The sequence below is a fragment of the Babylonia areolata genome, chromosome 29, assembly GCF_041734735.1.
Source record: "Babylonia areolata isolate BAREFJ2019XMU chromosome 29, ASM4173473v1, whole genome shotgun sequence".
NCBI lineage: Eukaryota > Metazoa > Mollusca > Gastropoda > Neogastropoda > Buccinidae > Babylonia > Babylonia areolata.
In genome coordinates, this window is record NC_134904.1 from 26,129,614 (window position 1) to 26,152,445 (window position 22,832).

Sequence of the window (22,832 nt, forward strand, 5' to 3'; positions counted from 1 at the left end):
GTCAGAAAAGTTGGAGAAGGAGACCGTTAAATATTTATTCAGAGAAAGTGAGTCTATGTTTTAACCCGGTGTTCAGTCGTCTGTGTGTGTGTGTGTGTGTGTGTGTGTGTGTGTGTGTCTGTGTCTGTGTGTCCGTGGTAAACTTTAACATTGCCATTTTCTCTGCAAATACTTTATCAGTTGACACCAAATTTGGCATAAAAATAGGAAAAATTCAGTTCTTTCCAGTCATCTTGTTTAAAACAATATTACACCTATGGGATGGGCACAAACAAACAAAGAAGAAGAAGCCAAATTATATGCAAACTGAATTTACTGTTATATTTATATATTTTTTATTCTCTAAACTTGGCACTTTGATCTGATATTCTGACACAACACCAAGAGCAGTCATTTTTATCATTTTTTGTTCAAACAGGAACTTCTTTTGCTAAGCATGGAAGTTATATTTCTGGTGCCTGTCTTTGCTGCAGATAGTAAAAAATGGAAATTAATCTGTAATTAATGCATGGGGGGTGGGGGTGGGGGGTTAATTTGCTTTAAACTGATCTTTCTCATCTTAAACATTACATTCTGAAATTATACTCAATACATAAAAAGTTTGTGTGTTTTACTCTCAGTGTACAGGGCTTTCACTATGTTCATTGGCCCAAGTGGTCTTTTTCAGAAAATACTAAAATCAATACTACCAGTGGACTTTATAGATCTACTGGTTGAGCCCTGAAGGTCATGGGAAATGAAATGAAATGAAATTATGGTGTTTAGAGCCTCGCTGACCACTAAGGCCATCTCAAGGCTATCGCTGCGTCAATAACTACTACAAGGATAAAAAAACAACCAATTAAAACGAGTCACCACTTCAAACTTTCCACTCCAAAGTTAAAAAAAACTTCCATAATTTAAAACCTTCAAATCTGGTTAAAAATGTTCACTTCTTTTAAGAAGTCCATCAGCGCCCACGGAGGGACATCACAAAACAAAGTCTTCAAAGAAACCGCCGTGTAATGTCTGCGTCTAACGTCATGCAGATCCCAACAGTAAAGGAGCACGTGTTTCACGGTGAGAGGCTCATCACAGGGAATGCATCGAGGGGCCTCTTCCCCCTTCAACAAGTAAAATGAGTAAAAAAAAAGTGTGCCCCGTATGCAGTCTGCACAGCACAGACTCCTCCTTTCTGTTCTTCACCCCCGAAGGGAGGGTCTCTTTTAGGTCTGGACGGATCTGGAAAAGCTTTTTGTCCGTCTGGGTGTTCCACTCCTCTTGCCAAAGATCCTTAACGTAAGTGTTGACCTTCCACTTCATGTCTGTGTATGGTACAAAGGATCTGGATAATTCTTTCTTTACAGCGTTCCTGGCCAGCAGGTCCGCCCTTTCGTTACCACGAATGCCAACATGTCCGGGAACCCAGGCCAACACAACCTCATATCCTTTCTTCGTTGCGAGAGTAAAATCTTCATAAAATTCCAGCAGTTTGGGATGAGTGATATTCCTACAGGCGATCGCCTCCAGGGCTGACAAGGAGTCGGAAAAGATCATGAATCTCTTTTGTTTCGAAGAGAGAACCATTTTTACCGCCAGAACCAGTGCGGTCAGTTCTGCCCATCAGTGAAGATACTTTGAAAAGTGGGGAATTTGTGGCAGAGTTCCGAAAAGTAAGTTCTGTAGGCCAGAGAACTGGTGGAGTCTTTACGGTATGAGGCCAGATCGAATCGGACCTCAGGTGTTCTAAAGGTCCACGGAGGGCTGTCAGGGAACTTAGAGAAATTTGAGATGCCACCGACATCCAGATCGGCATTTTCTAAGTGCAGCTGAACGCGGAGTCCGAGAGGAGGTATAGAGTTTGGGTTGTCTTTAAATTTCTTACCAAAAGGGTTGTTGAATACAGCGTCGTAAGCAGGGTTTGTAGGTTCAGAAAACAATTTCAAATAATAGTTTAGGGTCAGCTTCAGTCTGCGGTTGGAGAGAGGCGGTTCCCCCGCCTCTGCGTACAGGCTGTGCACAGGAGTGGTGCGGAAAGCACCACAGCTGAGACGGAGCCCTTGGTGGTGTAGGGGGTCCAACAGTTTCAGGTAAGACGGTCTGGCCGAGCCGTATACTACACTTCCGTAATCTGGTTTGGACCGGACCAGGGCTCTGTAGAGGTGCAAGAGAGTTCTCTTATAAGCACCCCAGTCCGTGTGTGCCACAACTCGAATGATGTTCAGGGCTTTTTGGCAAGATATTTTCAGCTGTTTAATATGGCTGAGGAAGTTCAGCTTCTGATCAAAGACAACCCCTAAAAATTTGGCTTCCTTGACCGCCGGGATGGTGGATTTTCCCAGACGGGTTTCAGAGTCCGGATAGAACTGGCGAAAGTTATGAAAATGGATGCATTCAGTTTTGGAGGACGAAAATGTGAAGCCATTCTCCTCTGCCCAACACTGGATTTTGTTGACGCAGAGCTGAAGCCATCGCTGGATGCTGGCATACGTGTTGCCAGTTGCATATAAGGCAAAATCGTCCACGAACAGCGAGCTGTCCGATCCCTTCTGAACAGATTGAACGATGTCATTAATTTTGATGCTGAAAAGAGCCGGCGACAGGATGCTCCCTTGTGGGACACCCAGCTCCTGCTCATGAATGTCAGACAGGGTGGTGCCGACCCTCACCTGGAATTGTCTGTCTTGTAAAAAAATTGTGGATGAACTGGGGCAGGTGTCCTCGGAAGCCGAGCTTGTGCAGGTCCGAGAGGATTCCAAATTTCCACGTGGTATCGTAAGCTTTCTCCAAGTCAAAAAATATGGCCACCACATGCTGTTTGTTTACAAAGGCATTTCTTACAGTGGTTTCCAGACGAACCAGATGGTCAATGGTAGAGCGATGCTTGCGGAAACCGCACTGTTCTTTCGCCAGAAGGCCGTCGGTCTCTAGTTTCCACATCAGTCTACCGTTGACCATCTTCTCCATCAGTTTGCAGATGCAGCTGGTCAGTGCTATTGGGTGATAGTTGGAGGGGTTCGAGGGATCTTTTCCCGGTTTCGGCAGCGGGATTATGAGGGCTTTCCGCCAGGAGGGTGGAAAAAAGCCTGTGACCCAGATGTGGTTATAAACTTTAAGCAGGGTGTCCAGACAGGTTTGGGGAAGATGCTTTAAGAGTTTATAATGGACCTCGTCCATTCCTGGACAGGAGTCCGTACAGGTCTGAAGGGCAGATTTAAGTTCATTCATTGTGAAAGGAAGGTTGTAATTCTCTGTGTTGTCGGAAAAGAAGTTACATGGTGTTTTTTCTGACCGGTTTTTGGTTTTAAGAAACCGAGCAGATTTGTTAGCAGATCTCGAGTTCTGTTCAATTGTGGAGGCAAGCAAATTGGCAACTGCTTTCTTCTCTGTGACCAGAGCATCTGAAAGTTTAAGATGATGAAAGATTGGGCATACGTTTTTGCCCTTAATTCTTTTTAAAACCCTCCACACTTTCTTCTTGGGTGTGTTGGAAGTTAAGGAAGAGCAAAAATCTCTCCATGACTTTCTCTGGCTCTTTTTAAAAACATACCTGGCTTTCGCCCTCAGCTGTTGATGGGTTCGAACGCTATCGGTCTCCGGTCTCCGAACCAGGGCGTTCTTGGCACCTGAGGCTTGGAGGTAGACGATGGGACTGCTGCTTTGTCCCAATCTAAAACGATCCGAGTCAGAGTGTCAGCAGGGTCCTTGCTTTTCAATACTGTTTCTTCCTGCAGCTCCGCTCTTATCTTCGTGGTAAAAAAACTCCAGTCTGCTTTGTCATAGTTCAGGCGGTCAGGCAGAGAGTCACCTTCTCCATCTGTGGGGCGGAGGACGACAGGAAAGTGGTCACTCCCGTGCAGATCGTCGTGCACTTTCCACTCGTAGTCCAGGACCAACGATGGATCGCAGACCAACAGATCTAAACACGAGAGCTTTCCAGAGGACAGATGAAGGTAAGTGGGAGACTTGTCGTTAAGACAGCACAAGTCCATGTCGGAAAAAAGGTTTTCCAAGAGAAGACCTCGGGCTGATGTCATCTCACTTCCCCAGAGCGGGGAGTGTCCATTGAAGTCGCCCAACAGTAAAAACGGACGTGGGAGCTGGTCGACCAGGTTCATGAGGTCCTGCCTCAGAACACGGATGGCAGGAGGAAGGTACAGAGAGCAGACAGTGATAGTTTTCTCAAGTGTGACTCTGACTGCCACCGCCTGTAAAGGGGTGCTTAAAAGAACTGTACTGTATAAAAGGGACTTGTGAATAAAAAGAGTGACACCTCCCGTCAATCCCTCTTGCTTCGGTTGTGCGGGTTTAAAAACGGAGTTAAAACCAGAGAGAGATAAAACCTTGCCATCTCTTTGCAGAGTCTCCTGCAGCGCCAGCACTGAAGGTTTCAAAGCACGACAAAGCAGCTGGAGTTCCTGGAAATTGGCGTAGAACACCTGGATGTTCCAGTGGATCACTGCCATTAAGAAGGTTTAAAAAAATAAAGCAGCAGCCTATTCCATCGCTACCCCCTGCTCCTCTGCTTGCAGTGGCTCAAGGTCGGCCAAGATGGAGTACTTATTTTTAGAATTTAATTTTTCTGATTCCGACCAAGTCAGAATATCCACCACCTCGGCCCTTCCCGATCCCGCCGAGGCCGCAACCCTCCCCTCCTTGTGTTTTGGAGGTACGGGGGGTTTCTGGCCACTTCTGCCAACCTGAGGGCCAGGCAGATGAGAGGCGGGGCGAGGGGGCCCGGAGGGTGGGGTGGGGCGGGAGGCAGACAACGTGCCTCCGCCCGAGGCTTTTCGCTCCCGCCCAGCAGCCCCTGAGGACTGCCACACAGGATGGGAAGGGGTGGACACGGCGCCTCCACCCAAGGCCAACAGTTCTAACGAAGTAGGAACGTCGTCCGTCTGCGTCCCTAGGACGTCGTCTGGACCGCGATGTCCACCATCCTGGGTCTGACAACAGAGGCATACGACGCCTTAGGCGATGCGGCCTCCACCTGTTTCCTTGCCTCAAAGAACGATATCTTCTTTTCTGTCTTAACCTTCTGGATTTGTTTTTCTTTTTTCCAGGCGGGGCAGTCTTTCGATGAGGACGGGTGGCCACCTCCGCAGTTCGCACAACGGGCTGGACTGACGCAATCGCCCTGTTGCGCCGCCTTCGAACAGGTGCCACACGCCTCTTCCTCCTTGCATCGGTCTCGCACGTGTCCAAATTTCTGGCATTTGAAACATCTTAGAGGGGACGGCACGTACAGGCTTACACTCACCATCAGGTATCCGACTCGAATGCCCCTGGGGACATTCGGGCAGCAGAAGGTGAGGAAAAATGTGTTGGTCGGGACTCTGTCCGACCCCTTCTTCACCGTCACCCTGTACACGTCCGTCACTCCCTGAGAGGACAGCTCGCTCTTGATTTCAGCTTCAGACACTCCTCTCAACTCCGGGCATCTGATGACCCCCTTTGAGCAGTTGAGACCTTTGTGAGGGGAAACCTTCACCGCCCTATCCACAAAAGTGGTTGCCTTGAGAAGAAGCTGTGTCTGCCTTTTCGACTCTGTCTGCACTAAAAACGCTCTGCTCCTCAGCCTCTTGATGGATTTCAGCGATCCTGCCAGACACTGAAAGCCCTTCTGGATAACGAAGGGGCTGAGAGCTGAGAAGGGCTTGTCGTCATCAGTGCCCTCCATCACAAGCCACGACGGCCAAAATCCAGAGGTCTCAACGACCTCCGAATCTGAGTCCGAATTGTCTGTTCCTTGTCGTCATCTTTTTCCAAATGTAGGGGTGTGTAATTGTTTGGAATTCATGTTGAAAAAATTATAAATTCATCCCTCCCTTACCCACCCACCATGGGGTCCAACTTAGGGGCCAGGGTCAAGGGAACACCAGCTTGACCCCTTCCAGGTTTCGGGAGGGATATATGACCAACAGCCTAGCTCCAATGTGTTCCCCCCCGATCATGCCCAGTTCCCGGGGACAGAGAACCGAGCACTACGGGGGTTACCTTCGTTAGCCTCTAAACTGCCAGTCTTGACCCAGCCCCACGAGGGGGTAGCCGATTGACACACACGGGCCAATGTGTGCCGCCTGTCTTAGGAGAGGTCCGAGCCAAAGGGATGTGTTGAGAGCAGCGTGCTCTCTCAATCCCCAGGATCTCATTCCCCTCCATCACAGGTCGCGCCGCACAGCAAACACGGCGGGCCTGAAGAAGGCCACAGAGAAAAAAGAATGTGGAAAAGAAGGCTTGATGGGGAGCTGAGGACAGAAAAGAGGCGGTAAAAAGAAGAACAGAGAATAGTGAAAGGGACAGTGGGTCACGTTTAGTTTGGGCCTCACTCACGACCTGTTCGGCATGGGAAGCCCTATCAGGGGCATCAGTACAAAAACCACCACTTATTCAGCCCGAACAGCTACGATGGCTACGTAGGCTGTCAATTAAGACCTGGGACCAGAGCAGCAAACCCCAAGAAGCACTGATGCCCCCGCCGACATAGCTCGCTCGATCACTGGCCCCTAAGCCTCCCGACCACGACAAGGTAGTGACCCTCCCGGGAGAGGGTCAAGAGAACACCAGTCTGACCCCCTCCAGGTTTCGGGAGGAAGGTCATGGGCAAAAATCAATTGCGTACACATATTTATACATATTCAAAGCGCATGCTCATATTCCTCGTGAACACGAAGGTCAGCATTTTGTTTCAAGTTGTTGACCTGCCCGTTCAATCCTATAATCTTTCTTTCTTTCTTTCTTTTCGCCATTACACGACCAACATTGACTTGCCGATGGCTCTGTCGTGATTCATGCATGTTGGGTATTTTCGTGTCTCCATAACCCACCGAACACTGACATGGATTACAGGATCTTTAACGTGCGTATTTGATTTTCTGCGTGTGTATACACACAAAGGGGTATCAGGCACTAGCAGGTCTGCACATATGTTGACCTGGGAGATTGGAAAAATCTCCACCCTTTACCCACCAGGCGCCATTACCAAGACTGGAATCCGGCAGGACCCTCAGATGAAAGTCCAACGCTTTAACCACCTGGCTATTGTGCCCGTCAATCGACAATACACGATAACATGTGATGGAAAGTTGGAGAAGGAGACCGTTAAATATTTATTCAGAGAAAGATTTGTGAACGCCTCATTACTTACTGGATTATGCCCCAAACTGCCATAAAAATATCAACAAAATCAGTCAGAATTCACAGTTTAAAATAATAAACCATGAGAGTTAATACCTTTGAAGTGATGAAATGTAAAAATTTCCAGTCTTGACTTTTCGCAAAACGAAGTCCTTTTCACTTCATACGACGTTTAGAAGTACTTGTACTTGGCTCTACATGTTATTAGTTTAACAAAATACTCAATTTTCATATCAACTTCAAAACTATAAAACTAGAATGAACATAAAAGAGAAATTGAATCGAGCATGTCGGCAAAATGTTGCAGTGTGATTGCGGCAATAGCCACGTCTCCTTTACTGTGGACTTAAAAAGAATTTTTAATTGCCCTTAAAGATTTTTTTAATGCACAAGATACACCAGAATAACATGATTTAAACAGCGTTTTCACTGCGAATACCACAACTGATTTATCGCCCTTTAAAAAAAAAAAAAGCATGTTTAAATGTTAATTTTTTTAACGTCAGTTAAGGACCCACGATAGTGTATTGAGTAAGACAATTTCTTCTCACCCGAACACGCGGGGTTCAAATCTGCCATCAGGACTTTTTTTCTTTCTTTTTTTTCTCTTTTTTAATACTAACAAATACAGAACACATTTTAACAATTAGATATTTTTAAAGTGTGTCACAAGTGAGTCTTAAAGGCCTTGCCTCTCTTGTTTTTTTTTTAAGTGTATCACAAGTGAGCCATGAAGGCCTTGCCTCTCTTGTTCAACACTTCTTTTTGCGGCCTTATTGTGGACTATTCTATCATCAGTTTCACGAAAAGCTCTCTCTTTTTCCTTTAGTTTTTGCCTAACAGCCCTGTTACACCTAATACAGTTTAAACAGAACACAAAAAAATCAAACGTTAGCATCTCTCAGCAGTTTTAAAACAAAAGAATACTTATATTTTTCTGCGGGTTCGAAATAACCGCTTCATGCTTCAGAACTGTGTTTATACTGGAAGGTCACAAAATAACCTTGATACATGAACTATAGGCCCAGTGAGTATACCAAAAGTTTTAACGGACACACACCAGCCTATAAACTATCAGTTCTTTTGAGTTGCAAGAAGTGGTCAACAGCAAAAAAAAACAACAAAAAAAACAACAACATGTAAATGAAAGAGTCTTCTCTTGAAATGAACTTGCTATATCACTGACTAGAAACTATTTATAATAAAATGAACATATGACAATCTTTTATAAATAACATAGTTTTTCCATGATAATTTAAGTCACAAGAAAAACAACAACAAAATCATTCTCCATAAAAGTCTGTGTGAGACTTTTGCAAGCAAAAGACATTTAATATAGAAGCATACAGAATAAAAATGAACAGCACTCTTTAGTAATATCTAATAATTCATGGCAGGCAAATTTTCCAAAGTCAGACTTTCTTCTGAACAACATGCCATAAAATGATTTTCTTAACAAGAAAAAAACAACAAAATTCAATCTTCAACCAGACAAGTGGTTTGTAACTTGTTGGTTTTCCTGCAGACAACCAAGGCTGAATTTATATCAGTGAAAAATCTCACATGCCCCAGTCTCTCCACTTCCACAAAGCACCTGCTTACTCTGTGATGTTGTCTCTCCAGTGGTTGGAGCCATGCCAATGTGACCCAGAGCTCTAAGACACGGTACTATTTTCATCCTTCCTCAACACACTATAGTACCCTCAGATTCAGTCCCAACAATACTATTGTTCACAAAATAAACATAAAAGTTTCTGAAACTGTAATCTAAAGCAAAAAAATATTTAAAATTCTTACCAACTAGACCAGGTTAAGTTGGTATACAAGAATAAAGAATGATATTCCTACACTTTTAATGGCAGGAAAATTAACAAAGGACCCCCTCATTAATTAGTTCTAGACATTCCAAGACATTATTCAACTTGGGTCCCCGAAAGCTCAGAGGTACAAGCAATTGGTCGAAGGGAGATAACCTAGCCCTTCCACTCAGTTCAGCACAGTCGGCAACAGACATTCCTGCTGCATATGAGAGGCCAGTTTATCACTGGTCTGGATAGTGGGTTCATAGTACAGTCCAATTAATTCAAAGAAAAAAGTAGAAACAAAAGCAAAGCAATACAGCTGAAAGACATAAGATTTACAGTGTAACTCTCACTTGCATTAGTCTAATTGATTCCTTTAGAATAGCACTTTCCCATGCTATGTGGAATTCCACAGCTCCACAGTTGCAAAATGTCTCTTAAGTACATGCCAACATAATATGTGAACTTGTTTAATTCCATTCTTCTATATGCACAGGAGGAATAAGGGCCTCAGTCACTACGTCATTAAACTCCACCAGCTCACTTTGTCCACCCCAGTTAAAACAGCATCTCATCTATGTTCTGTGTGGGTGTGTATATGTGTGTGTCTGTGTGTGAGCAAGTGAGCTGGGTGAGTAGTGTCATGATGTCTGATTAAAGTTTGTGTAAACTGACTTGTTCAGTTATTTCAATATTTACATTAACAATGCCTTTTGTGTTCATGATCACAATATGTTAAGCACTTTGAGCTCCATTTGAGAAAAAGTGCTGATAACTGTTTATTATCATTGTTAATATTAAATGCACTTTAAAGATAATGGTATCAATGTCAGAATGTGTAATACTTTGGGTTATGGTAATACAAACATATACAAAAAAGTATCACTCATATCACTTAATAAAAATGAAAAGTATCACTCAAATCACTTAATAAAAATGGTCATGTATGTAAAAGAGCACTTGTGTCTATCTTGATATTACCTGAAAGGGCCACATTCTTGCATAACATCAACGAAGTAAACATGCACTGATTTTAGATGTCTATTAATTCGGCATTAAGCATTGTGGTTTGTACGAAATGTGCATTATTAAGGCATTGTGATGAATAATTAGTATGGTGAGCGTGATATCATATACAGAGATCCTTGGTGTGTCTGAACATAAGTGTTTCGTTGTGTATTTGTGTGTGGTTTTGAATACGGGATTTTTCATTTTAGTGTTTATATGCATGTTTTATTTGTCAGTGTTTGCATTGTACAGTGCAATTAAGTAAGTTTTGCATGGAAAGGCCCTGTATAGATTAGCAAAATATTTTGATTATTATAATCATTAATTGTTCTGAACACTCATTCAATCTTTCTCAACATCACGCCTTTGGTGGCATGCTCCACGATGTGGGTGATGATTTCTAACAGCTAAATGTTCTACACGTATCAAAGCCATCCTCAATCAAGAACACTGGCTGGAAAGTGAAAAGTAAAACTGGCACAGGGCTCTGCCAGTTCACAATATATGCAAGTGATGATGCCTTTGTGTAAATGTACCTTGTTTCATTTCCAGCCTCGGTACTTTTTTTTCTTTTTTCTTTTTTTCACAATGTTCGTCTACTTGATGTAAAACTGCACGCCAACGACAGTAACAATAATATCGATATTTTTCTTAGCTTTAAACTGCAATCACAATTCAGGCTTTTGCAGAAGAATAAGATAAATCCACAAAAGCCCTTTCAGGTATGACTGATTTAAAAACACAAAAAAACACGAGTCAAGTGACTAGCTGCCATGTCGATGGATCATTTCAAAACGATTTTGTCAATGACCGACATGAAACCTAAAACCCTGGACTTTCAGAACATGTGTTTTGATGTGTATATATATATATATATATATATATATATATATATATATACATACAAGTTGAAAACCAACGCCTATTTTGTGAAACAAAAAAAAATTTGAATTTGAATTTTTGCTGCCACCAGGCAGCTTGGTCACAGACTACACTACAGGTGTAATGTTATTTTTTTACATCATATTTCTGACCTTACATGACGTCTGCTACTACGTAAAGATATCATGTTCTAAATATTCCTTCAATTGTCTATGTACGCATCTCTCTTTCTCACTCTCTCTCTCTCTTTGTATCTCAGTGATCATGTGTAACCACCACTACAACAAACCAGACTGGTAACACCACAAATTAAAGTTCACAATGAAAACCCATGGATGCCGCTTCTCAAGTTCAGTCCAACAAAAACTGTCCCAAGGTTACATACCCAGAACAGTTCTCTTCTTTTCAGCTCATCCACTTTGTTGACCTGCTCCAACGCTGTCACCTGTAAAAAGCTGAGGTTGTCGTCAGAAGGGTGAGGGGTGGAAGAAACATGGGCAGCGACCGAACACTTGGTGCCTTTCCTCAGTTTGCAGTCGCTTTTGTGGTTTGCCCATCTCTTCTTAAGGTTATAGGAACATCCCACATATTGTGCCTCCGGGTGAAGTCTGCAGGTCAATAGATAGACCAAGTTTGGCGTGGTGCAGGAGAGGTGTTGGTTGATCTGCCAGCGCCTTCCATCCCAAGGAGAAATGATATGGTCTGTGAAGTGGCCATGACTGCAGGTGTCACAGCGAGGTGCCTTACATTTGAAGAAGCCTCGGATGTTGTCAGGGCCATGAACCACAAACCGCCTGGGGACAGTGGGTTTGTACATACTGCCCAGGTTTCTGTGGTGTCTGTCTGCTGCAGTTATCTGTTTTTTTTGGAAAAATTCTTTGTTTGGGGAGTTAGCACAGAGTAAATGGGTGTTACGTCTGATGATTTCTGATTTGGAAGGGAATCGTAGATCAAATGTAGTGACCCAAGCCAGTTTCTTTGGTTTCTTTTTTCTGGTGGCAGTCAGCAGTTCTCTCCTATCTCTTCTGGCACCTTTCACGAGATCAGATTTTGCCTTGTCAAAATTCCAACCTGCCAAGGCAAAGTAGCGGGCATACTCATCAATTCTACGCTCAAGCAGGTCGTCTTCCCTGCATATCATGCCTAGTCTTGTCCCCACTCCTGTAATGAGGCCCTTGAACACTGGAAGAGGATGGCAACTAGTGGGGGGAAGGTAAGCATGAGAACTCTTGCTGTACACATCAGTCACTATCTTTCCTTCAAGCATAGACAAGCCAATGTCAAGGTAAGATGCCGTTTTTCCACATGATACTGTCCACTGAATGTTTGGTGGGTTGAGAGACTGTTTGTGATTTTCAGAGACTCCCACATGAGCAGGATCTAACAGGATAGTGATTCCATCATCCCTATACCTGCTCCAGATAGACAGATAAATGGATAGATATATAATCTGATTGTAAATAAAGAAAACCCATTATCATTTTATGATATATAATCTGACAATATTTATGATATAAACTACTATCATCTCAACAACAGAGGTAGGCCTATATTATAATATCATGAGAGTAGGACTATGTCTAACAGGCAGCATAGTCCTTGCTTTCATTTCTCTTGTCAATTGTGTTGGAATATTATTGTACTGTCTCAGCTCTTAACTCATCTGGAACAAAATCATGTACTTAATTCTCACCAGTCAGCATACAGACGTGGTCATAGCTGCGAAATGGCCCTTCTTAGAATAGTGAATGATTTGCTTTCTGGATTTGATGATGATAAGATATCTATTCTCACTCTTTTAGACTTGTCAGCAGCCACTATCTCTCAACTGATGCAACCAAGACACTTGTATATGCTTTGGTTCTCTCAAGATTGGATTACTGCAATTCTCCTTTGGCTGGCCTTTCCAAATATCTGCTGGGCAGATTTCAACGAATTCAGAATAACGCTGATAGACATTTGCTGAGCCTCTACATTTGACCGTGTTTCTCCTCTCGTTCAGTCTCTCCACTGGTTGCCCATATCTGATCGAATAGACTATAAGCTATGCTCACATCAGAAGTAAGACTTATGGACACAGATTGTTTACTTTTCTATCACCATGGAACAAGCTCCATGATAACCTCCGTCATTCTAACTCCCTTGCATCATTCAAATCTGGTCTCAAAACCCACCTCTTCCCTCAACATTGAGTTCAGTTGTGGCATGTTCACTTCCTTTACATGAGCTGTGCTTGACTATGTGTGTACACGTATGTATGTGTACATAAATATATGAATGTGTGTGTGTGTGTGTGTGTGTGTGTGTGTGTGTGTGTGTGTGTGTGTGTGTGTGTGTGTGTGTGTGAGTGAGTGTGTGTGTGTGTGTGTGCGTGCGAGCACACACATGCACTTTCGGTTGTGAATGTGTGGGTTTATGCATGCCTATGTGTGGAGGTTGGCTGCTATAGTGCGATGTACATATGTATGTTAAAATGTATGTATGCATTGTGTGTGTGTGTGTGTGCGTGTGTACGTGGTGTTTAGTTTGTTAATGTTAAGTCACATTTTGGTGTGTATACATATAACATAAATGTAAAGTGTTATGAAAACAAATGTGTCATTTTCTCCGCATAGGCGGGTAGTAGTTTGCACAGGACAGGAATCAGACCCCCGCCGGAGTCTGCACTAGTGGGTCAGGGTTAAGTATGTGTAATTAAAAGTGTTTAGCAGATTTCTGGATAGCGTGTTAAATAAGTATCATTTTTACAATTGTGCTAGGCTGCATCTTAACCAAAGGTTTGTCCTGTTCGGACATCAGACATGTGATACAAATTGCAAAGAAAGTCTCCAACACAACACTTATGCAAGTTGTTGCCTGCCAAATTGGGACCTCTTGTGTCACTCAGGTCTATGAGGATCAGGATTAGGAACATAATATGGGCGGGCCTTCGTTGAAGAGGCCAATACGTTTCCTTCTTTCTAACTCACAGGAGGATGGCGGTAGTAATAGAGGGTGACTCATCAGAAGAAACCAGTGTGGACCCCAGGGAACATGTCTCGGCCCTCTCCTCTTCCTGTGTCACATTAACGACCTGCCAGACACCGTCAAGTCACAGGTCCGTCTGTTCGCCGACGACTGCCTCTTATACTGTGAAATAAACACCTTTCAAGACCACCTACAACTTCAAAACGACCTCTGCCTACTTGAAACCTGGGCCTCTGACTGGGGCATGAAATTCAACCCAAAGAAATGCTATATCCTCAGCATCCAACAGTCCTCCAACTACAACTACTCCCTATGTAATACCCCGCTCCAACATGTTTCCTCCAACCCATACCCAGGCATCATCTTTTCCAATGACCTGAAGTGGGGCACCCACATTGCCAACATCTCGAAGCAAACAACACCTTAGGCTTTCTCCACAGAAACCTGTGCTTCTTTCCTCAACGCATGTCTAGCCCTCATCCACCCACTCTTAGAGTATGGATGCATCATCTGGTCCCCATACCTACAGCAAGATATAAACCAACTAGAAAAAAATCCAATCCCTCTCAGCTAGGTTTATTACTGGCGATTACACCACAAGAACCCCCGGTGCCATCGCCAATATGTTATCTACCCTGCAGCTGCCAACGCTACAGGAACGCAGAAGTGATCTACACCTAACTTTTCTGTACAAGGTGGTTGTGGGGTTAGTACCGGCCATACCGCCTACTGGTTTCCACACAAAGAAGGACGTCGCATCAAACCTCGTGACTTTAAAGAATACGACGCAACAAGTGCCATCTCCAATCACATCAGGAACAATTCAAGATCCTTTGTAGTAGGCAGATCTCAGACTGAGCAGTTCAGAAACTCCTTCTTTATTGCCACTGTTCGTGACTGGAACCATCTGGACGAGGCAACGGTGACAGCAACATCTGTCGAGAGCTTCAAAGCTCGGCTCTCAGGACACCAGTAATGCTAGGCTGCGCCACTGAGATCGTATTTACACAGAGCGCGCGAGGCGCTGCGTGAGCGACGCCACAGCCGCGCGAACTTTCCGCCATGTTGGACACCTCCCCGTACACCGGCCTTTTGTAAGAGAGTGGCAACAGAGTACAACAATGTCCGGAATGTTTTGTGCAGCTTGGGGCTGTTTCAACAGACAAAAGAAAGGGAAATCTTTTCACAGGTTCGTACCTATAATTTTCTTGATATTAATGAGTAAAAAACTAAAGAAAGGATGATTGACTTTACCCCAAACATCCTGGGAAATTTGCAAAAGTATGTTTGTCTCAGGTGACTGTGTTTGTGTGCGTCATTGTGTGTGTAGGGGTGTGTGTGTGTGTGTGTGTGTGTGTGTATATAACTGTTGGTGGTGGTGGTGTGTGTGTGTGTTGGGTTATGGAGGTCTTACGACTGTCAGTTTGTGCGTGTCTGTATGTAGGCCTATGTGTGTGTATGGTGTATGATTCGGTGTGTGCAAGTGTGTGTGTGTGAGCGCGCGCGCTCGCGCGTGTGTGTGTGTTTATTATAACCTTAAGTATAAGGGAAGTAAAAATGTTTTGATGAACACTCCAATGACAAAATAAACTTGAATTATTCGTGTTTTGTAATCAGATTCCCGAAGGACGAAGAGAGAAGAAGACAATGGGTTGCAGCCCTGAAGAGGGAGGGATTTCAAGCTACCGACTACTCCAGGATCTGTGGTGACCACTTTGAAAAGCAATGCTACAATCCGTCTGGCCTCTTGAAGCACACAGCTGTTCCCACCATCTTTAATTTTCCTACTCACTTGCAAAAGGTAATATTAAAATTCATTCACAACATCTCTTCTGCATGGGGTAGTTTGTATATTAAAATATTATTTATTTTTCAGAATGCCGCACTTTTCTTTTACCTGCATGAATTACAACAAATCATGTTAAAAATGGAACTAGAATCCCCTATAACCCCTACAAAATGAAACGTATTAAGGAAATTAAGTCAATCTTACATGTGCATTCATCTTTTGGTAAATGACCATAAAAACGCCTGTGTGTGTGTGTGTGTGTCACTGTGATTGTCCATGCATGTGTGCGCGTGCACGCGCGCATGTGTGTGTGTGTGTTCATGTGTATGCATGCATAATTGTGTTTGTGTGGGTGGTGGGAGGAGGGAGGGAAGAGCGAGGACGGAATGGATTGAGGGATCCTAAGCAATAAATTTTATTATCATCATCCTGCTTTGACGATACACACATGTCAATAAACACAGACGAGCTCTAAAAACAGCTGTTTAAAGATGGAACATTTTAGTGGTTCTAGTGGTATGTTTCAGTTTTAAAGTAATTTGTAGACACTATATCATTGCATAGAAATCATAACTGGTCATAACTCTGTTTCAGGAGGTGAAACCACGGAAAAATCCAGCTCCAAGAAACTTGACAACTGAGTCGTCGATGCCCATGTCTTCATCTCCATCTTCATCTCCATCTTCATCTACATCGTCCCAACCTGAAACGGGGGCCCCTGGAACAAGTGGTGTCGCCCATCGAGATCAGGTGGAAGATTCATATTGTGTAACCAGTCCAGGTAAATTGAAAAGGAAGCTGGAGGAGGTGGAAAACAGGGCACAGTCATACAGAAAGAAACTGAAACTTGAACAGAGGAAGAACAGTCGCCTGACAGCACGGATAATAACGTTGACTGACATGGTTAAAGACCTGAAAAAAAAAGTTTGATATCTGACTCTTGCGCAGAAATGTTGGAGAGAAGTTTTTCAGGGGTGCCTTCACAGCTGATCCAGAGACTGTTAAAGAACAGAATGACAACTCAAACATTTCATCCAGCATTGAAAGCATTTGCAATGACTTTGCAATTTTATTCCACAAAGGCATATGACTTCGTTCGAGAGACATTTGGCCTTGGGCTGCCCCATACTTCCACCATCAGACGATGGTATCGTTCTGTGGATGGGAGTGTTGGATTCAACAGACAGGTTCTGATGTCTCTGGAAAAGAAGGCTGAAGAATCCAGGGAACGTGGTTGTGAAGTCTTGTGTGCCTTGATGCTGGATGAAATGTCCATCAAAAAACATGTTGAGTGGGACGGGAAGAGGGTGGTAGGCTTCGTTGATATTGGAAATGGAGTAACAGATGACAGTGCTCCTCCTGCTACTGAAGCTTTAGTGTTCATGTTAGTTGCTGTCAACGGGTCATGGAAAGTACCAGTAGGTTTTTCTTTATTCATGGCATGTCGGGTAAAGAAAAGGCAAACCTCATCCGGGAATGCCTGCATCAAGTTGCTGATGTTGGAGTGAAGGTCATCTCCTTGACCTGTGATGGTCCATCCAGTCATGTGGCCATGCTGAAAGACCTTGGTGCCACCATGGACCCTGAAAACCTTGACCCCAGCTTTCCTCACCCGTCTTCCGGGCATAGGATATATGTTCTGCTTGATGTCTGCCACATGCTGAAGCTCCTTCGGAATTCCCTGGCAACATGTGGATTGCTGAAAGATGGGAATGGCAACATCATCAGATGGAGGTACTTGGAGGAGCTCAACACCATACAGGACAGCGAAGGCCTTCATCTCGCCAACAAGCACACATATGCTGGGAAGCGCAGAAGATGAAGGTGTGATTGGCTGCCCAGACATTCAGCAAGAGTGTGGCGAATGCCCTGGAATACTGCCGAGATGGCCTCAGGCTCCCAGCATTTCATAATGTACAAGGTACAGTCCACTTCATACGTACTGTTGACCAGCTCTTTGACGTATTGAACTCCAGGAACCAGTACGTAAAAGGCATGAAAGGAGCCCTGAAGCCAGACCTGCCAGATGGAAGTTGCTCGAAAATGGACTTCTTGAACAAAGCTTTTGATTACATGAAATCCTTGCATGATATTGCTGGCAACAAAATGTACACCACTACCAGGAAAACGGCATTCATAGGATTCATGACAGCGATCAGAGCAACACAAGCACTCTACAAGCAGTACGTGGGAGATGGTAAATCCTTGAAGTACCTGCTCACGTACAAACTATCTCAGGATCATCTGGAGCTGTTCTTTGGTGCCATCCGTGCACATGGAGGCTGCAACAACAACCCAACTGTGAGACAGTTTGTTGCGTGCTTCAAGAGGATGATCATGAGACATGACATCAGGATAACGACTGGCAACGTCACAGCTCAGGACGAAACAACAGTCCTTCAGTCAGCAGACTCCATCTCCAAGATGCAAGAGGCCATCGAGGACGATACCAAGGACATCATGATGGCTCGGAGGTATCAGCTGACACAAGCTGATGAAGACACAAGCGTGGAAGACATCCCTGCTTTGCCAGAAATGACCATCTACAGAGAGTCTGCTGTTGGATACATAGCAGGCTTTGTCGTCAGAATGGTCAGCAGAAGTCTCAGCTGTCCTGATTGTCAGAGCGCTCTGTCTGTCAATGCAGTGGATGGGAGCCAGCCCAGTCATGGGCTCATCTTGCAGAAAGACCAAGGTGGTCTTACCAAGCCATCCCCAAGTGTGGTTGACATCTGCATTCAGAGCGAGAAGCTCATTCAGAAAATGCTGTTTGTCAACAAACAAAGATTGCCACAAGGTGAAGGGTTGACAGGTGCACTTGCACATGCAGTTCTTGAGAGGACTGGAGACCGGGTGTTCAACAGCCTAGCTGATCACATGCTGGATACAGAGCCAGAAAGCAACCATGTGTTTGCTCTAATCAAGGCTATCACACGTGCTTACGTCAAAATTCGCATGCACCACCTTGCCAAACAACACAATTCTCTCATCACGGGAAAATATATTAGAAAGCAAATGAACAAACTTGTTCTCTTCAAAAAACCAGTAACGTCTGTCCTAGAGACATGCATGTGCAAATGCACCTGACAATTCTTCACCTTGTGTCAATCTTTCTGGTACATTGTAATGCTACAATCTGTTAATTCACTGTGCCTTCTATGGCGTCCTTTACCCAGAAGAACATACACACAGTCATCCGTTTTCATGGTCCATACCCATGACATAAGGTTGGGGCTCGAACTTGTTCTGTTTGACTTGTGCTGTCTGATTCTGTTTTGGTTCTTTGTACTGATGTATGTCGAAAATTCCTTGTCCTATGTGCATTTATGAAATTGACTCTGAATCGCATTTTTTCTTTGAGTGTAATGTTATAATACTCTTGAGATGTGTATTATTTTTTTTTAGAAAAAGGTTTTGCGAAAAGGAGAGATTTCGTTTGTTGTCATCTGAAGACTGGAGATTGTTATCTTATTACACATTCCTTTGCTACAGTTATTTAGGAAACATGAAAATTAGAAAAAAAAAGATTTTTCTGACAGTTAATTCACTGAACTGACATTTGGTCAATTTTTTTGATGGTCAAATATTATAATTGGAAATTTTGTGTGTGTGTGAACGCGCGCGTGTGCATGCGTCTGTGTGTGTATATATGTGTGTGTGACTGGGAGGGGTGGGGGGGACTGTATATATTATAATGCGAGAACACAATAAAAATATGAATATATTCCCGTTATACTTTTTCTTACCTCCATCCTCTGCCGTGACTCATTTTGAAGCTCACACACACGGCATACACAGAGTCTCACACACACACGCATGCATGCATACAAACAGGCACTCAGACGCGCGTAAACACACATGCGGGCGCACGCACAGTCTTTTCAAGACTGAGGTAGGATTAGACAAGTATCCATAAGAGGTGTCCAAAATGGCCGCGGCTCGCTCGCTCAGTTGGCGTCAAGTGACTGCAAGGCGCACACAGCAGCATTCCCAGTCCATGTTTATAGGTCAGTGGGCTGCGCACTCCCCCCCCCCCCCCCCCCCCCCCCCCCCCACCCCGTTGCGTTTATATCATAAGTGGCTATAGCAACGTCTTCTACAGATACAGATACGACAATCGTCTGAAAAGACGGGAGAGCGCGTGAAAAAAACAAAACCAAAGTGGCAAACACACACAAAAAAACTTCCTACTGCTAATGGTGGAAATCTGGAACTGGCATGGAACGTCTGATGGCCGTTCTAATTAGTATTTGTGAGTCTCACCTGTCCTGCAGAGTCCGACAGAAGCAGAGGGGCGGAACGTTGCCTTGCTGTCGTGACGATGTCTTTCCTACTTCCTAATCTGATTGGGCAGCTGTCAGTTTTCTTGTTGTTGGTGGTGGTGGTGGTGGTGCTGTTTTCCAGTCATTTCCTTTTCTCATGATTTCTAACTGCTGAAAATGACGAAAACAGTTAATCGTTACGCGAAACAAAGGTTAGCATGATGGGGCCGAGCGTTCGTGGAACTCGATCGGAGTTCTGAAGAAAACCGAACTTTCGGGTTTGTGCTAAAAACAGAACATGGCCCGATGTCAAACCACAAAACAAATCTCCCAATTAACGTTATCCTCAAACGGCTGATTCCAAAATGGCTCAGCGGTGTCGCATGAAGTGGTCTTCCTGTTTACAGCAGTTGCTGTTGTGGAAAGACTGCCTTTGTCCAATTTTTAACTCATTTGTTTTGCTATGGCATTGTGTCCGAGACGTTGGAATGTTGAAGAAAAGGTTTAGGAAACTGAAATAAAGATTTGGAGATTGAAGCAGCACACGGACGCCGGACAACGTTTAAAACATTTAATAACAAAACTAAAACATTCTCAAATCAACTTCGCTAAAACAGTCGTTGAACAACGTGGTCATAGCAACGCTTCCGGTATCAAATACAATTGACTAAAAACCCAAATCGCATGCGACGTTATGTCATTAGGTAAGTCGCATTAGGTAAGTGCTACAGGGCTCCCCCCAGAACGGCGCACTGCGTTGAATGCAAACGTACCAAAATAAAACAAGTAATATAATGGATAGACTCGCTAACAACTGTCCAATATCATTTGGAAAGTATAAGCTTGGTTGAGTCTTTGAGGTATCATTAATAAGGGGAACAAGAAAATGTCTGTTCGACCTGTTCTATGTTGTAATGTTCAGACTCGGCTGAGTCGGTAAAATGTTCGATATTTCTTTGGCTTCTGCACCAGTCTTCCTGTGCGAGTTGTAACTTGTGGTGCCGGAGCATCTGACAAAGGATACTGGGTAGGTGCTGGAATGTTGCCTTGTGCATCATCAGATCTGGTAGCGCGATCAGATCCGGCAGCATCACCCGTTTTGGCAGTGCGATCTTCCTGAGGAGCATGAGGGTCCTGTGGTTCAGACACACAGGAATCCTGATTGGTTTTGGGAAAAGTTTGTGGGGGATAAGCAGGCTTGAGTCGATCCAGTGACACGCGAACAGCCTTTCCATCTTTGAAAATGTCAAAGTGTTTTTCAGCACGGGTCAATACAGGGAAAGGTCCATCGTAAGGTCTCACTAATGGGCCCTTGTGTGCGTCATGTCGAAGGTACACCTGATCCGCTGACTGCAAGTTTTTGGGAATGTACGACGCTGATGATCCATGGTGGGAAGGGGGGGAAGGGGAAAGTTTTCTAAGTTTTTCTTGCAGTTCTTGGACGAAAGTACTGGAAGGGAACACTTTGTCTGCACATGGGGGTGGAAGGAAATCGCCAGGCACTCGGAGGTTTGTGCCATAAGTGAAGAGAACAGGAGCAGCATCAAGATCTTCTTTCCACGTTGTCCGGATGCCAAGCATCACGATCGGTAGTTCATCCATCCAGCGTGGTCCATTGAGGCGAGCTTTGAGAGCAGCTTTGAGGCTGCGATGAAACCTTTCCACCATGCCGTTGGCCTGGGGGTGGTATGCTGTGATAGTTTGGGGTTTAATTCCGAGCACCATATTCAGCTCTCGCCACAGCGCACTGGTGAACTGACGGCCTTGGTCTGAAGTAATTGTGTTTGGGACCCCGAATCGCGCGATCCAAGTACGCAATAAGGCTTTGGCACAGGTAACAGCTTCTGCGTTGGGGAGAGGGATAGCTTCTGGCCATCTTGTGAATCTGTCCACGATGGTAAGCAGATAATTGCAGTCTTCTGATGAAGGGAGGGGTCCCACAAGGTCCACGTGTATGTCACCAAAGCGTCTATCAGGGGGGTCAAAAGAGGACAGTGGAGTTTTGGTATGGCGGCCAATTTTGCTAGCCTGACATTCATGACAAGCCCTGACCATGTTCTTCACATCCTTTTTGAGTCCGGGCCAGATGTAGCGTGCTGAGATAGCGCGGGTGGTGGGTTTGGGTCCAGGGTGAGACAGGTTGTGCAAAACATTAAATACAGTTTTTGTCCATGCTGGAGGTACCACCGGCCGGGGGTGGCCAGTAGAAACATCACACAGAATTTGGGTGCCATCCAGAGTGATGTCCTTTAGTTGTAGAGATCCTGGTTTGGAGCGTAAGTCTGCAACATTGGGATCGGTTTGCTGTCCCACTGCCATTTGAGCAAGATCTACAGCAGGGATTGATGATGTGCTAGCAATCAGTGGCTCCTGGTCAGGCACAGGTGCCCTGGAGAGTGTATCAGGTACAATGTTGTCTGACCCACTGATGTGTCTGATGTCAGTTGTGAACTCGGCTATGTAGCAAAGCTGACGTTCTTGGCGAGGGGATCTGTCAGTGTTGCTTGTCAGGGCATGAGTTAGTGGTTTATGGTCTGTGAGCACCGTAAATGTTTTTCCTTCCAGGAAGTAGCGGAAATGCTGGATTGCACTGTAGATGGCCAACAGTTCACGGTCAAACGTTGAGTAACGTTGTTGGGTTGGTGTGAGCTTCCTTGAGAAGAATGCAATGGGTTTCCAGGCACCATTCTGCTGTTGTGACAGTTCGGCTCCCATGGCAGTGTCTGATGCATCCACCGAAAGTTTTGTTTCAGATTGTGGGTCGGGGTGATGAAGCATAACAACAGAAGCCAGTGCTGATTTGGCCTCCTGGAATGCAGCTTGACATTCAGGTGTCCATGTGAATTTCTTGGGTTTACCTTTGAGAGCCTCAGTCAGAGGTGCAAGGCGCTTTGCGATGCCTGGAAGAAATCTGTGGTAGAAATTCATCATTCCCAGAAAACGTTCAAGAGCTTTCTTATCAGAAGGTGTGGGAAGATCGACAATTGCGCTAACTTTTTCTGGCAG

The 22,832-nt window shown here is 44.5% G+C and overlaps 1 protein-coding gene across 1 annotated transcript in view; it reads right to left on the bottom strand.

Moving 5' to 3' along the window:
- The window catches only part of LOC143275037 (uncharacterized), a 94,540-nt gene extending 73,814 nt beyond the window's left edge, over window positions 1-20,726 (bottom strand). The window contains exon 1 of the mRNA XM_076579100.1: window positions 19,828-20,726. The gene's annotated coding sequence lies outside the window, so the exon portion shown is untranslated. The remainder of the gene's footprint in view (window positions 1-19,827) is intronic.
- Between the last annotated feature and the right edge of the window lie 2,106 nt (window positions 20,727-22,832).